The 17355-nt window shown below is 41.5% G+C and overlaps 1 long non-coding RNA gene and 1 other non-coding gene across 15 annotated transcripts in view; one reads left to right on the forward strand and one right to left on the reverse strand.

The window, feature by feature from the left end:
- The window catches only part of LOC140641801 (uncharacterized), a 179807-nt gene that overhangs the window by 154019 nt on the left and 8433 nt on the right, over positions 1-17355 (reverse strand). For all 14 annotated transcript variants that reach the window (XR_012038396.1, XR_012038393.1, XR_012038392.1 and 11 more), the window contains exons 2-3: positions 5688-6097; positions 982-1098 (exon numbers count right to left, since the gene is read on the reverse strand). This is a non-coding gene — a long non-coding RNA (uncharacterized lncRNA). The remainder of the gene's footprint in view (positions 1-981; positions 1099-5687; positions 6098-17355) is intronic.
- Positions 4011-4147, forward strand: LOC140642074 (U4 spliceosomal RNA). The gene has a single exon (XR_012038642.1). It is a non-coding gene; the product is annotated as a U4 spliceosomal RNA (small nuclear RNA).

Here is a 17355-nt window from a genome sequence, read left to right on the forward strand (position 1 = left end):
TCATGAATAAATAAATAAAATCTATAAAAGTAAATAAATACAAATAAAAATGAATCATAATACCACATACGGACTTCTAAAAAAGATTAAATTGAATCCCAATTCCACAGCTTATTGACTGTGACCTTGGATAAGTCATTTAACCTAAGTGTCATCCACAAAATGACGATACTATTATCTACCTCACAAGATGGTTATGAAGGCAAAATGCAAAAACACCTGCTTCCCTGCACCTTGGCTTGAGAGCTATCAAAATGCACTTGAATGAACCTGGGGAGGAAATGCACTCTTAATTTGCCTGGAAAGGATGCCCTTTGCACCTTCCTGAAGCACTCTAGCAGCACCAGGTACAGGGCCCACCCAGCACAAAAGCAAACTTAAATGCTCAGCAGTTCCCAAAGTACAGCTCTAGTGCCCTCTCAACCTCTGAGGTTCTTAGTCTTCCAGGAGGGAAGGCTGGTGTGTAAAACCACCAGCTGTTGAGTTTGCTGGGCTGACAGAGAAGAGTGAAGCTTGAGTGGGTGTGAGCGAAGGGGAAGGATGGTCCTCACTTAGAATAAACCCAAGCTGATTTGGCAGGTGATTAGCTAAGGAGATGGCCACACTTCCTTTCCCAGGGGCTTCTGTTTGGCTAGGGGAGGCACACAGCATACGTGGGGCCTGGGGCCCCTGGGAGCAGGCTCTGGGCAGAGCGCGGACACGCCCCAGCAGAACTCTCTGGCCCATGGCCTGGGCAGTGGAAAGATGACAGTCTGAAAAGCTGTCCTTTTTCTTACCCTATCACGGTTCATGATGTGTTACTGTGTGCAATAGGTTTGTCACCGCGCATTTCAGGGAACTTTGAGGATAGCAGGACTGTTAGGTCAGATCTGCTTTAAACTCTGAAGAGGAGGGACTCCTGTGCTAGGTGGGCATCGATATTTCCAGTTTCATTCATTGCAATGGAGACAACCAGATTCTTAGAAGGGGAGCGGCCCTTACCCATGCCTGTTTTATGGGAGCTCTACACCAGAGGGCAGTATGGGTGCTCAGTTCTAGAGATGCCCTTTTCTTCCTAGAGGGTATAGTTGAGTTAATGGGTCTTCTGGTAGCTTCTTCCTGAGTAAGAAAAGAGGAAGGTGGGTGAGTTTGTTTTCTGTCGCCGTGAAAGAAAGTACCACAAACGCAGCAGCTTAAAACAACACCCATTTGTGAGCTCACAGCTCCATGGGTCAGCAGTGGATTGCTTTCACAGTCACAGAGATGAGGCCATAATGGGTCTGGGTGGCTGGAGGGAGTGATCCGGGAAACCAGGCTTAGAACACTCAAGCCGTAAACACTGGCTAGTGTTATGCTAAAGCCACTTCAGCCAAGGCAAAGAAAAGGATATGATGCAGAGGCACTTTTGAGGAGCACAAGAGAGCAACTGAATAGGGATTGTTGCTGGGTTTACAAACTTCCCTTGATGTCCCTGAAATCTGACTTCAGATCAGAGTTTCATTTTCTAGGATAGGATAGTTGGGACTGTGTTCAATTCATCAGCCCACTGAAGCTTTTCTAAGTCTTAAAGCAAAACAAACCTCTCCTGACTCTAGAACTTTTTTTCTGTGGGCTAGACCTCTTGAAGGCTGTTCTTTAGTCTCTTTTCCAAGCTAGCCTGGAAAAAAATGAACCTTTTCAAAATGCAAAAATAGGTCTTCTAAATGCAAAAATAGGCTTAATCCTCCCTCCACTCTCTATTGCCTTTGCAACAGACCTACAGATTTTACTTAGGCTTAAAAAGAGGACACCCAAGCAGAATTGAGTTTAGTTGTACTGTCCGGCCTACCAGAGAGTAAACATAAACTCTGCCTTCCTTGTACTTCCCAAACATGCTGCATTTTGTTTGTTTGTTTGTTTGTTTGTTTGTTTGTTGATGAGAGAGAGAGAGCAGGGGAGGGGTAGAGCAAGAGGGAGAGAGAATATTAAGTAGGCTCCCCACTCAGCATGTAGCCTGACAGCAGGGCTCAATTTCAGGACTCTGAGATCATGACCTGAGCTGAAACCAAGAGTTGGACACTTAACCACCCAGGGCCACCCAGGCATCCCTAACATACTGCATTTTTCTTATTTTAAAGAATCGAAGCAGCTGAGGACAGGTCTGTGCTCTCTCTTGGTTGGAGACAATTTTTTGCAGCCAGTTTGTCAACCAGTTAGGAAGTTTTACTTCTTTCTCTCTTACTTAGTATTTAAAATTTATGGGATTCCGCTGTTCAAATTTGGTAGAGTCATATGCATTTAAGTGGTATCATTGGTTCCAAGATCTCAGGAGAGGCTAGATCTCACTACTGACTTCTTGGGATGCAATCACAAGAGAAAGAGCCTGTAAATGGGCTTTTCTTTCTTTCTTCTTCTTCTTCTTTTTTTTTAATGGGCTTTTCAAAGAAAAAATAGCAAATGCTCCTCTTTCTGCCTCTCTTGGTAATAGTCCCATTTACAGGATACAGTTGTTAATCCACAACAGGAAGAGGATGCTAAATTTGGTGGAGAGTGGAGAAGATGTTACAGTGAGGAGGGAGGAATTAACCTATGAAAACCCTTAAAAGGCTTATTACTTTGAGTTGACCTTGAAACATTTCATTGTCTACTTCTGTGCTGCCAGCTGGCTTCGCAATGGATAATAAAGTCTCCAAAAATACTCCTTGTAAGATGGCTGTTTGTCTTCAGTAATTTACCTTAGTGACCCTGGGTGGGACATTGCTTCATAAGGAGAGGTAAAAATCTCAGGAGAGTCATCAAGCTAGTCAACTGAATTACCAACAGCCAAATTGTCACAAAAAGCTAGTTACCCACTGCTTCCTTTTTGGCAGCCTTTCCTATGATTGAGGCTACATCCCACTTCCCTATCAAACCTGACTTTATGTTTCTGACTTTTATCAGTGCATTTCCATTCAGCAACCAAGCAGTCCTGGGCCAACGGAACTATCTAGTCGGTACTCCTAGCACATAGCAGGCACTTAAAATTCATTAACTGAATCCAACACTTCCTCCTTTATTTCCAAATTAACATTTTCTCTCAGCTGCATGGGGACTTCTTCCTTCCTGACTCTGGATGCGGTTCTCTACAACTCTGTACAGGACTTGCCATATGAGTAAAGAAAACCTATCCCCACTGTCCCAGACATTGCCTGGCCTGGATGTCACATACTTGTAAAGCTCCTAGGCATTCATTTTTTTTTAAAAACCCACCCTGAGAACAGCTACACAGAAGCTTGTTGCTCCTCAGTTCCAGTGGACATTGGTCTTATGCAGGCTTTTTCTGACAAGTAAATTGTCAACAGATAGGGCTATTTTCTTTATTGACATCATGCTCTCTCCATCAGGTTGACACCAAAGAGAATGCTTTAAACTTTTGGGAACATGAGGGCCATGAAGAGGAGAAAGAGGAGAGAAGAGCAAAAGACCAAAATGGAGGTACTGTGAGAAAAAAATAATGCTGAGAGGGCACCTGGGTGCCTCAGTGATTGAGAACCTGCCTTTGGCTCAGGTCATGATCCCTAGGTCCTGGGATCAAGTCCCATGGTCAGGTTCTCAGCAGGGAGCCTGCTTCTCCCTCTGCCCATGTCTCTGCCTCTCTCTCTCTCTATGTCTCTCATGAATAAATAAATAAAATCTTAAAAAAAGAAAAAAGAAGGCTGAGAAATAATCCCAAAGCAAAATGTCACTTATAAGAAGACATTCTTGGCATTCTCACCTTTCAAAATTAGAACAACCTAACTGTCCAATGTTAGAGGAATGATTAAGTGACTTATCTATTCATGCAATGGAATATTGTGTAGCCATTAAATGTTTCTTCTGAAGAATGTGCCACAGCAAAGAGCAAAGGTTTACATAATGATAAATTTTGAAAAGTTAAAGGTGGTACCTGGTTGGCTCAGCTGGAAGAGTGTGTGAGTCTTGATCTTAGAGTCATGGGTTTGAGCCCCATGGGGGTGTAGAGATTATTTATTAAGTAAATGAAACTTTAAAGAAGGGGGGAAAAAAGTAAAACAAGCTTTGCACAATGGCACTGGGGTAGCCAATAAGGTTTATACGAGGTACAATTATTGCTAATTGTAAGCTTTTTGTGATATCCTACCGTGACAACTTGAAGTACAGTGGGCATTGACAATTTTTTACAGTCTCGGGAATCCCTGGGTGGCTCAGTGGTTTGGCAACTGCCTTTGGCCCAGGGCATGATCCTGGAGTCCTGGGATCAAGTCCCATGTCAGGCTCCCTGCATGGAGCCTGCTTCTTCTTCTGCCTGTGTCTCTGCCTCTCTCTCTGTGTGTCTCTCATGAAAAAAATAAATAAAATCTTAAAAAAAATTTTTTTGACAGTCTCTACAGAGATCAAATTAAAAAAAAAAAGCATAACCAAATCATATTGTGCTGTCATCTGTTTATCAATTTGTGTGTCTGTACCACCATTGGCTCGAGGGAAGGGTAAGGAGTAGTAGTGGGGAGCAATGTCGGGGACAGAAACATGAGGAACACTGACATGTATGGAATGTTCCAGGAAGAAGTACCTTTAAAGAAGACAGAAAAAATGAAGCAAAGAAGCCATGGAAAGGACTGAACCAAGAGAGCATGAGGGCACAGAATATGGGAGAAGATGGAACATCTAAGGTGTCTCCCAAAGTGGGAAGTCCTAGCATGGACAATTTGCTATAAGCAAACTTGAACAAAGTTTCAAGAGGAACTTCACAAGTTGGATAACATCCCAGGGAAGGGAGAGATGGGATCTGAGCTGAAGTCTGCCTTTAGGCAAAGCCTACGTTCTCTGCTTTACTCTAGGCTGCCTCTTGGCCATGTTAAAAGTATCTCCTGAAGTGTACGAGATCATGATTGAAGAAGAATCAGTTGGTTGCATTTTCTATGTAAAGGCTGCACTTTGATACAAGGACAGTGATGGGAGCAGAAGGTGAGAGAATGGACCCCAGGGCAATAGATGAGTATAGGGAATGCAGACTCCACTGCTTGCAAAGCAGGTAAGGTAGGAGGGAAGCAACTAGAAAACTGGAGCCTACTCACTCTGCCTATGGGGGCAGGAATGCAGGAACCTCATCCACCGTTGTTGAATATTCCAATTTGTTTAGTGATGCCAGAAATCTGGATTTTATCTTTCTCTGTGACATTTCAAATAAAGAAGGGGGGAAAAAAGTAAAACAAGCTTTGCACAATGGCAAAGCTTTATTTATTTATTTATTTATTTATTTATTTATTTATAATTTTTTTTTAAAGATTTTATTTATTTATCCATGAGAGACACAGAAAGAGAGAGGCAGAGACAGAGGCAGAGGGAGAAGCAGGCTCCATGCAGGGAGCTCGATGCGGGACTTGATCCCAGGACTCCGGATCACGACCCAAGCCAAAGGCAGACGTTCAACCGCTGAGCCACCCAGGTGTCCCTACATTTCAAATTTTAAATGCTGGGGATCTAAATAAAAACATTTTTAAACACTATGCAGACTAAATAAATCCGTGAAGTAGATTGGGCCCAAGTTTAGACTGTGGCTTTGTATCAGTAAAGGCAGGCAGTTTGTCTTGAGGAACAACATCCTCAGTTGTGCTGATTCTATGCAGAGCTAATCCCCAGGCTGAGGAGAAATCTCTGAGCAGGCCTGGGGTGGGGGCACTTCCCCTACCAACATCCTTCCCCAGCTCCTCTCATTGGGCCCATCACTCAACTTTCTATGATGAATGCTTTGTTGGGTTCTGTTCCATGGAGTTAAAGGAGCATGGAGTGTCTCTCATCACAGCCCTTCTTTCCTAGGAAAATAAATGGCCAGCTCCCTGGAGTTGGGGATTTTTTATGCAATGACTTTCCTCCACGAGATTTATTGCAGCAGCTTTGTGAGAGATTTGTAGTAAGTAGTGTTCGGGCTGTAGGTCTTAAATCCTCAATGCCACAGTCATAACTCTCCAGGAAGGAAATGATAGAAGATCACAGTAGCTAATATTGCATTATGATGATACTGTCTCCACAGAAATGATTGCCGTCTTGCTGCTGCTGTCTTACTTAGGAAACGTGAGCTCTTCAGACGTGCTTGAGATATCTATCCTGGTGGTGCTTTGCGAGATCCCGAAGAACCTACAGACTAGGGGAAGAGAACAAACATTTATTAAGTGTCTACCACTTCCCTTTTCACCTACGGGGAGACTGAGGCTCAAAGAAGTTAAATAATTTTCCCAAGGTCTCCTGCTGTAAAACCTTTCTGATTACAAAGCAGATTTCATCCACCATGCCACATGGAACATATTTTTATACATAAGAGAATGTCTAATGAATCAAAGTTGATAGGAGTGAATGGTGAAATATTTTAGGTTTAACCTGAATCTACTTCACTTCTAGACTTAGTGCGGAGTGTATGGGAAGTCCAGGAGATAAACAATCTACATTACACCGTGAGGAAACACTCAGACAAACCCAGACTGTGGAATAAAGACAATCATCCCAGTCACTTCAAAAAGTCAATGCCATGGTGAAAAACGTCAAGATGCTCTTCTAGTTTAAAAGAGATTGAAAAGACAAATTAACAGGGCAGCCCTGGTGGCCCAGCGGTTTGGTGCCTTCGGCCCAGGGCATGATCCTGGAGACCTGGGATCGAGTCCCACATCTGGCTCCCTGCATGGAGCCTGCTTCTCCCTCTCCCTCTGCCTGTGTCTCTGCCTGTCTTTCTGTGTGTGTGTGTGCGTCATGAATAAATAAATAAAATCTTAAAAAAAAAAAGACAAATTAACAAATGCAAGATATAAACCTCAATTGGATCTTGGTTCCAAATGGAACTGCTAGATATTCCTCAATTGGGAACAATTGGGAAAATTTGAATATGGACTAGATGTCAGATGATATTAGAGATGATTATTGTCTAAACTATGATAATGGCATTGTGGTTATGCAGGAAAACAGTCTTATGCTTAGAAGATACCTACTGAGTACTTAGAAGGGAAGAATCATGATATCTGCCTTTCAATTTCAAATGAATGAGAAAAAATTATGCATGTATATATAAAGTATTATAGATTGCTGAATCTAGGTGGTCAGTATATAGGTGTTCAGTGCACTATTCTTTCAACTTTTCTGTGCATTTAAAATTCTTCATAGTAGGGAGCCCCGGTGGCGCAGCGGTTTACCGCCGCCTGCAGCCTGGGGTGTGATCCTGGAGACCTGGGATCGAGTCCCACATCAGGCTTCCTGTATGGAGCCTGCTTCTCCCTCTGCCTGTCTCTGCCTCTCTCTCTCTCTCTCTCTATCAATCTCTCTGTCTCTATGAATAAATAAAATCTTAAAAAAATAAAATTCTTCATAGTAAAAAAAATAACAAAAACTAAAATTCTTCATAGTATAAAGCAAAAGTATACAAATAAAAATCTTGACTGGATTAAGCTGCCTCAGAATGATGAAGAGGGGGTGTACCAAATAAGGTGAATGCATTTTGAAATTCCTTTAGAAGATTAAATATATGGGCAAGTTTATAAAGCTTAGAATATGTGTTCATTAGAGAAAATGAAAAAACATTTTAAAAGGATTGATGTACATAGCTACAGCCATATAAAAATATATTTGCTGGTGGACAAGAACTAAAACTATATCTGTTCAGTCAGTGGAACTAGAGGTGATTTTTCCCCCAAATTCCTCTTGCTATATTATCTTTTCCATCAATATAATCATCGAAAAGTGTACTCGTAGACCAAGGCAGAAAGAGATCAAAACTCTTTTGCTGTGATGAGAGGTTACAGATGACTATTTTTCTTTTAAGAGTCATCCTTAAAGTCCATTATAAAAAAATTCTGGGGGCACCTGGGTGGCTTAGTTGGTTAAGCATCTGCCTTTGGCTCAGGTCTTGATCCCGAGGTGCTGGCATGAAGCGCCCCCCCCAGCCACCCCCCCACCCCCCCACCCCCCCCACCCCCCAACCCCCCCACCCATCCCCCGGCATCCCTGCATCTGGTCTCCCTGCTCAGCAGGGAGTCTGTTTCTCTCTCTCTCTCTCCCTCTCCCTCTGCTCATGCTTTGTCTCTCATTTTCTCTCAAATAAATAAATAAAACTTAAAAAATTAAAATTAGACTAAAATAAATCATGTATTTTTATAATCAATAAGTGCACTGAATTTATCGCATTACCAAAAACATAGCAATCTGGGGACTCCTACTCCATAATGGCAAGATGGTTAAAAAAGATCTGGGAAAAGAAAGTTTGGTTCATGAATGGCCAAGCAAATAGTTTCATCTATATTATAAGAATGACTAGATAGTCATTCTACTCATGCTAAATAGGGTTCAGCAAACACAGGCTGGTCACCTATTTTTGTAAATAAAGTTTTATTGTATTAGCTATTGCTACTTTCACACTACAAGAGTTGAATGATTTCAACAGAGACTGTGTGGCATGCAAAGCCTAAAACATTATTATTTGGTCTTTTATTAAAAAGTTTGATATGTCGGCCAATTGAACTCCAATTAAAAAAAATACATAAATAAATAAATAAAATAGAAATGAAAAAAAAAAGTGTGCCAAGCTCTAGTCCAAAAGTATTAATGTATATGAAAAAGGATTAAATGAGAGTATGGAAAATTAAAGCTGATTTATTATGATGGGTGTATTGTAATTTTTTATTCATATTTTTAAAAATTACATTGTTGTTTCAATGTGGTTTGTTCATTAAATAAATATTTTTAAGAAAAATTATTGAATTACTATTCAATAATTTTTACTAGACATTACTATTTTTGCCATGCATGAAATTTTGAGGGGGAAAAGTAATAGAAAAATGTATTATCAATTATTAAAGCCTGATGTGGAAATTCTCATTTCCATGTGCCAAAGAAAATAATCAGAAATACAGGAGGGAAATTACCAAGGTAATTCTCACAGGATTGTTCATAATAACAAAATAGTGGAAATTACATGTTAACTATTAAATAAATAATGATGGCTATATGATGGAATATTATACAATCATTAAAAATAATACTTTTTAAAAAATGTATTACTTTTGTAATCAGAAAAAGATTCTATTTTTTTTAGATTCTATTTTTTAAAGATTTTATTTATTTATTTGAGACAGCACAGGAGTGGGTGGAAGGGTAGAGGGAGAGGGAGACAGACTCCCCACTGAGCAGAGCCTGATGCACAGCTTAATCTCAGGACCCTGGGATCATGACCTGAGCTGAAGGTAGCACTTAACTGTCTGAGCCACCCAGGTACCCCCAAATTCTATTTTTTAAAGGATGAAGAACAATAGAAAATGTCCATGACCGTTACATTTAAGTAAAATAAATCACAGAGCATATCAAAATATCTATTTACAAGCATATCTACATAATCTTATCAATACATAGAAAAATATCTGGAAAATACAAACTATACTCATTAACAGTAGTTTAGGAGGTGATATTTAGGAGGACTTTTTGTTTCTCAATATAATTCTAGAGTATTTAATTTTTTAAAAAGCATATATATCAAAAGAAGAAATATATACCCACCTTCATTTTTAAATTTTTTTAAGATTTTTTTTTTAAGATTTTATCTATTTATTCATGAGAGACAGAGAGAGAGAGAGGCAGAGACGGGGCAGTCATTAAGCAGGCTCCATGCAGGAAGCTCGATGTGCGACCCGATCCTAGGACCCCGAGATCACGCCCTAAGCCAAAGGCAGACGCTCAACTGCTAAGCCATCCAGGCGTCCCTAAGATTTTATTTTTAAGTAATCTTTATAACCAACATGGGACTCATACTCACAACCCTGAGATCAAGAATCGCCATGTTCTACCAACTGAGCCAGCCAGGCACCCCTACATATTCACATTTATTTTTTTTTATTTTTTATTTCTTTAAAGATTTATTTATTCATGAGACACAGACAGAGAAGCAGAGACATAGACAGAGGGAGAAGCAGGCTCCCTGCAGGGAGCCTGATGCAGGACTCAACCCCAGGACCCTGAGATCACGACCTGAGCCAAAGGCAGACACTTAACCACTGAGGCCCCCAGGTGCCCCCCATCCATCTCTAAAAATAATACTTATTAAAAGTTTTTAAGTGACCTAGTTAAATGTTTATGAAAAGCTGAATAGAAAATTACAGAGAAAGTATGATCTCAGGTTCAGGAATAAAATACACAAAAACAGAATCCAAGAAAATGTCAAATATGAAGGGTTCTTTCTTTTTTTATTTTTTTAAGATTTTATTTATTTATCTGAGAGAAAAAACAAGCAGAGGAGGAGGAGCAAAGGCAGAGGAAGAAGCAGATTCCCAGCTGAGCAGGGAGCCCACAGTGGGGCTCGATTCCATTACCCCAAGATCCATGACCCAAGCCAAAGGTAGATGCTTAACTGACAGTCACCTAAGTGCCCCTGAAGTGTTGCTTTTGAATGATGGCATTGTGGATGATTATTACCTCATCTTTTTACACTGATCTCTATCTTTCTGATCTTTCTACAATGAACATATATTACTTGAGTAATCAGGAAAAATGTATTAAGTACATTTTTACTTACATTAAGTAAGGATTTGTTAAAATAACTTTTTCAAGGAAAAGAATATTGTTGCAGCTGTTACCAATCCATATCACTAGACTTTTGGATCCCTTTATCTCTGTCTTTCTCATACACACACACACACACACACACACACACACATACACAAACACACACACACAGTGATTCCTCACAATAATAATGACTTCTATTATTAAATTCCACCAGGTCCCCCAGTTCTGTCTCACACTTCCTGGTTCCTTTTCTCACAACTTTCTGGAATCTTTTTTTTTTTTAATTTTTTAAAAAGATTTTATTTATTCATGAGAGACACACACACAGAGAGAGAGGTAGAGACATAGGCAGAGGGAGAAGCAGGCTCCCCAAGGAGAGTCCGCTGCAGAACTCGATCCCAGGACCCCAGGATCACGCCCTGAGCCAAAGGCAGACGCTCAACCACTGAGCCACCCAGGTGCCCCATTTCCCTGAATCTTGTATACCATTTGAACTCTATAGGTGAGAGAGAAAGGAAGAAGATGACAGTGCTCAGGCTGCCTTATATGTATTTCCTGCAAGGCTCCTGATATTATGGAAGGGATAAAATACCCAAGTCCTTACAATGACCAACAAGGCATACTTGATCTGTGCCCTCTCCATGCACCCCTCCCCCATGATCTCACCTTACCATCTTACATTTCTTTCAGGGCTCCATGCAAATTTCACTGCATGGGGGGACACCTAGGCTTTCACCAATATCACCAACTTGGTTTCAAGGTATAAGTAAAATATGCTTTATTAAATCTTAATGAAACCTTCATAAAAGTGAAAAATCACTCAATAGTCGGGTCCCAAGATGGCCTCGATATTTGGATAGTCTTCTTTTTCTCACACTGAATAGGGCTGACCTGCGTAACCAGTAGGATACCTCAGACGTGACAATGAGCTTCCAAGGCCAGGCCATAAGAGATATTGAGACTTCCACCAGGCTCTCTTGGAGTGCTCTTTCTGGGGGAGGCCAGTCCCCATGCCATGAGGATACTCAGAGGGTCCTACAGAGAAACCCATGTGGTAAAGAACTGAAGCCTACCAACAGCCAGCATCAACTGGCCATTAACATGTGTAAGCAGAGAAGCAAATTGCCGAGTCCTAGTCAAGCCTTCCCATGACTACATTTCTGGCCGACATCTCAGCTGTAATTTCCTAAGTGACCTTGACCTGAACAACTCAGCTGAGGCATTCCCAAATTCCTGACCCACAGATACAGTGAAGCATTAAAAAAATAAAAATTAAATTAAAAAATAAAAATAAAATCCATACTGTTGTTTCATCCACTAAGTTTTGGGGGTAATTTATAACACAGTAATAAGTAATTGGCACACTCACTAAACTAACTCTGAAAGCTTTTTAATCCATATAGCTCTAATTCTTCAAGTGACACACCCATCAACACAAATCCACACAAGCTCAGGCAAAGAGGTAGACCACTGTCCTTGGGATTGTTTGAAGTACTATTCTCCACTTCTGTTCCACTCTCCCTTGCTTTTCCTACTTCCCTAGGTCTCAAAGGCCCATCTGTCTCTACACCTTAGTGAATGATACTCACTTCTCTTACGACAAGATTGGGGCAGATTTAAGGAAGGTGCAAGCCTGCACCTTCTCCCATGTTTCTGCTACCCCATCCAGAGTCTTACCTGAAAGTCTCAAGGAGGAGATGTTTCTCATTCTTGCTCCCACACTCATCTCTCCCACCCTTACCTCAGGATCCAGGCCATCTAGGCTGATTATACCTATCCAGCCCTACCTGGAGAGGAGGATTGAACAGTTTACATGGGAAGTTTATCTGAATGGCTGGGCCAGACTTTGCAACCTAGACCATTGCAGTGGTAGACCTCAGCCCCATCTCTGCAAATAACAATTTCCACTTAGAGAGAGTCAACCTTGCTCATTTGTCCTCTTTTTTCCTTAGGTTTTTATTTATTATTTTGGTAATCTCTACACCCAATGTGGTGTCTCGAACTTACAACTTGAGATGGAGAGTTGCATGCTCTTTTGACTGAGCCAGCCAGGCATCCCTGCCCTGACTGTCTCATTGCCAGTATTCTTTAGTCTCTCAGCACTTTTCTGTCTCCATCAACTAGCTTGAGTTCCATCAAGAAACATTCTCCATGGGGCACCCAGCTGGCTCATTCGGTAGAATGGACAACTCTTTTTTTTTTTTTTTTTTTTTTTTATTTATGGCACACAGTGAGAGAGACAGGCAGAGACACAGGCAGAGGAAGAAGCAGGCTCCGTGCACCGGGAGCCTGACGTGGGATTCGATCCCGGGTCTCCAGGATCACGCCCTGGGCCAAAGGCAGGCGCTAAACCGCTGCGCCACCCAGGGATCCCAGAATGGACAACTCTTGACCTCCAGATTGTCACTTTGACTCCCACCTTAGGTATGGAGATTACTTAAACATAAAATCTTTTATGGATGCCTGGGTGGCTCAGTGGTTGAGCATCTGCCTTTGGCTCAGGGTGTGATCCCGGGGTCTGGTGATCAAGTCCCGCATCGGGCTGCCTGCAAGGAGCTGGCTTCTCTCTCTGCCTGTGTCTCTGCCTCTCTCTCTCTTTTTGTGTCTCTCATGAATAAATAAATAAAATCTTAAACAAAAATCTTTTAGGGGCACCTGGGTGGCTCAGGCAGTTAAGCATCTGCCTTTGGCTCAGGTCATGATCTCAGGGTCCGGGATTGAGTTCCGAGTCGGGCACCCTGCTCAGTGGGGAGTCGGCTTCTCCCTCTTCCTCTGTGCTCTCTCTAACTCTTGCTCTGTCTCAAATAAATAACTAAAATAAAAATAACATAAAATCTTTTTTTTAAAAAAAGAGAAAGGAAGCATTCTCCATATGTAGAAGATGAACCCCCAGTTCTGAGACAGTATGTGTGTGTGTCAGTATAAATGGTGTGCATATGTCTGCATATATGCTCGTGGAACCATATGTATGTTGTGTTTGTATATGTGTCATATGTGCATGTGTGATGTATGTATCTGTATTATACTGTGTATATCTGTGTTGTGTATGTGTCTATATGCATGATGTGTGTATACACGTGTGTGTGCTTGTGCATGCTCTCAGCTTCATCAGCCTGGGATTCATACAATCTCTCTCCACAAGGACACCCAAAATAAAACAGATTCCTAATTTGGCAAGTGTACCACAGTTATGTAAGATGTTGGCATTAAGTGAAACTAGATAAACGGTATACTCTTCTGTGAATCTAAAAGATACCCAAATAAGTTTTTTTAAAAAAACTATTAACCAGATTTGTAAGGAATTCAATCTTCCCGTCTGAGTTCTGAAACTTCCTAGAGTTACTTAACTTTTGTTCAACGGCACCACTCTGGTTGTGACTTCCTTACCAGTAGTAGAGCTGGAGTCAGGCCTGATGCATGCATAAGTACAGTCCAGACGGATACTCTCTAACTTGCCAAATTGGCTTTCCAATTTGCTAAACCTGCAGTGTGATTGCCAACGATCCAGATTCCCTTCCATACTTAGTATACTAGAACATTTTTTAAAAGATAAAAATAAAAGAGAATTCTTAGGGGGGGAAAAAAAGCAGAAGAATGGGGGTGCCTGGCTGGCTCAGTCGGTAGAGCATGAGACTCTTGATCTCAGGGTTGTGAGTCCAAGCCCCACATTAGGTGTAGAGATTACTTAAAAATAAAATCTTAAAAAAAAATTTTTTTTTTAATTAAAAAAAAACAACAACAGGGGCACCTGGGTGGCTCAGTTGATTAAGTGTCTGACTTCAGCTCACGTGATGATCTCTGAGTCCTGGGGATTGGGCCCTGCATTGGGCTCTGTGCTCAGCAGGGAGTCTGCTTCTCCTTCTCCCCCTGATCCTTCCCCCACTTACGCTCTCTCTCTTAAATAAATACATAAAATCTTAAACAAACAAACAAAAAACCACACCACAACCAGAAGAACGAAGACTGAAGGGCCAGCCGCTAATTTAGGGCATAACTGCATTTTTAAGAAAGCAGAGGAGGTGATAGGTCTTATGCCTGACTTTGAATATTCGATCTAGACCGAGAAAGGGAGGCTCCAGAAAAGGAGCCGTAAGCTTCCCGCTTAGCGGACTTGGACCTAGGTATTCAAATCCTCCTTAGGCCTGTGGGTTGTCATGGGTTTGATATTTTACAGATGGCTATTTTGGGTTTAAATATTCTTTCTTCTACCCCCACCACACAAGTCAATTAAGACTTCTTTGGAGAAGAGTGGATCTGCCCTGCCCCCTAGGCTGGAAACAAAGTGCTCAGCTCCTGGGGGGAATGTGGTCTTGTCCTCGCTCTCAGCTCACTAAGCAACCTGTTGACAAGCTTATAATTACCAGAACTGTGTGCTACACAATGAATGTTCTTGGGGATTTTAATGATCGAAGTGAATGAACATGCTTCAACATTTGGAAACGTGCTTGAGAAGAATAATTGCTTTAAAGTGTTTCATAAATTGTTGCTAGGAGACCACATCAAGATGGGCCTTTTTACTTACAACTTGAAGTTCAACTGGCAGGAAATTCTCCCATTCAAAATATAGATAAGCAAAGAGAACAATTCAGAGAAGAAGAAGAAGAAAAAAGAAAAAAGACAGAAATCCACTAGCTGCTAGAGAAAATCTGTCACCTGAAACAAAATGGAGAAAACAAGAGGCAAGATAATATTGATGACAGTCATGAACTTGCATCGCAGTTTCAACAGTTCTATGATCTTGGACAATTCTTTTAATGTCTTCTATTCTCAGTTTTATCTGAGAAATGGATTATTCAATAGCTCACTTGTAGGATTAGAGATCACAAACATGTTCATGTACTCAGCCTGTGATATTCCATATTTTATTTAATTATTTACATTCATTTGTTCTGAAAGGTTTGAAGTAACTAACAAAGTTATTGCTTATCTTAGTTTCTCTTTCCCAAAAGCAGCCCCAACATAAGGAATTGGGTAGAGGTCGCCTATTTGGGAGGTAACCTCAGGAGTTCAAGCGAGACAGTGAAGAAAGGGAAAGAAGTCAATACAAGGGGTATCAGTGACTAAGAAAGCCCACTACAGATCAGTCTTCTTTATTTATTTATGAGAGACACAGAGAGAGAGGCAGAGACAAAGGTAGAGAGATAAGCAGGCTTCATGCAGGGAGCCCAAGGTGGGACTCTATCCTGGAACCCCAGAATCATGCCCTGGGCTGAAGACAGGTGCTCAACTCGTGAGCCACCCAGGCATCCCCAAATCAGTCTTCTGAAAGGGACTCTTTAAAGAATCATGTAGAATATGTCTCAGGATTCTCCTGCTGCAGGATGGGGAAGCTGAGGCACTTATCCATTGACTCTTTTCTCTCAGTGGTTGAGGGTTGCCTCTGGGAGCCTTAAATAACCAGCACCTCCACAATGCCCTGAAGAGCCTAGTAATTTCTGGTGGAACAGGGGAAAAAAAACCCCAGGAAGAGGAGCAGGGAATCCATGGCATGTGAGGTAGGAACCTGCCAGTGTGCCCAAGAACTATTGCACTCCATTTGCATGTGAACTCAAAGGTGAACCAAAGGGACATGAGTTGGGACATTAGCAGAATCTGCTACCCTTAGGATTCAACAAAATTAGTTGAGGTCAAAATCGAGGTCAAATGAAACAAGTTATTCTATAAATGTTGCTGAATCCAACAAAATGTTATTCTGTAGCTAGGCTGGCAGTGATGGCTGATAATATTTTTTTCTTTTTTCTAGACTTCCAATCAACAAAAGAGCCTGAATCTTGGGCAAGGTTTCTTTTTTTTTGGGGGGGGGGGGGCAAGGTTTCTATACCAGTGTGGGCAAGAAATGGTTGAACAAATCCTTTATATATGGCAGGCCCTTGTTGACCAAGATCGAAGGGATCTGGAATATTCTTATGGGGCTTAACTACGGCTGGACTTCAGACTTCAATTAAATCTGAATTTGAATTTAAATTGTATTTGGAATTACATTCCTATTCTGCATGGGTCAGGAAGGAAGGGCTTCAGTTAGTTCCTGTCTAGCAGTCCCTCCTCTGCCTGACAGCTGTTTGCCATCTGGATGATTAGCAAGTGGGGCAGGTTTCGAACTTGGCACTCCCTAGAGTGGAAGGGCAAAAGCAGATAAATGTTATCCTCCAAAGTTTTGTCAGCATGTTTGTTCCCCACCCAGTTCCAAGAAGAGATTTAGCAGCATCACCATGTCCCCCAGAGGAATGGAAAGCCATGTTGGCAACACAGGAAGCAAGGGATTAGAAAGAGGAATACCCCAGGAGGGGCCCAGAAAAGCCTGGCAGTCCCTCCACACCGACTCCCAGTTTTCAGATCCTCCCCCTGGAATGACAAAGATGAGATATGGAAAGGAAAGAAGTCAAAAAGGGAGGACAAATAAGCAGGAGAGAGATAATCAGATATTATATGCCTCCTGTTGGAAGACTCCAACATGACTTATGAAGGAGTTTGGCTAAAAGATTGAACCTGAGTTTGATCAAGACTCTAGTTTTAACTGCCAACGTATAAGAAATGTAGAGGATAGAGTAACATATTAAATGCCACTGCAGGAGTGAATGCAAAATCCAGACTGTGGGTAACTCTACAGAGCAAATCACCAGATTTCAACAAATAAAGAGAAACCTGTAGATTAGAAGAGGCTTCAAAGATACATTAATTAGGGTGGCCCCGGTGGCTCAGCGGTTTAGCGCCGCCTTCAGCCCAGGGCGTGATCCTGGAGACCCAGGATCAAGTCCCATGTCAGGCTACCTGCAAGGAGCCTGCTTCTCCCTCTCCCTCTGCCTCTGTCTGTGTCTCTTATGAATAAATAAATAAATAAAAATATTTTAAAAAGATACATTAATT

The sequence above is a fragment of the Canis lupus genome, chromosome 10 (genome assembly GCF_048164855.1).
Source record: "Canis lupus baileyi chromosome 10, mCanLup2.hap1, whole genome shotgun sequence".
Taxonomy (NCBI): Eukaryota; Metazoa; Chordata; class Mammalia; order Carnivora; family Canidae; genus Canis; species Canis lupus.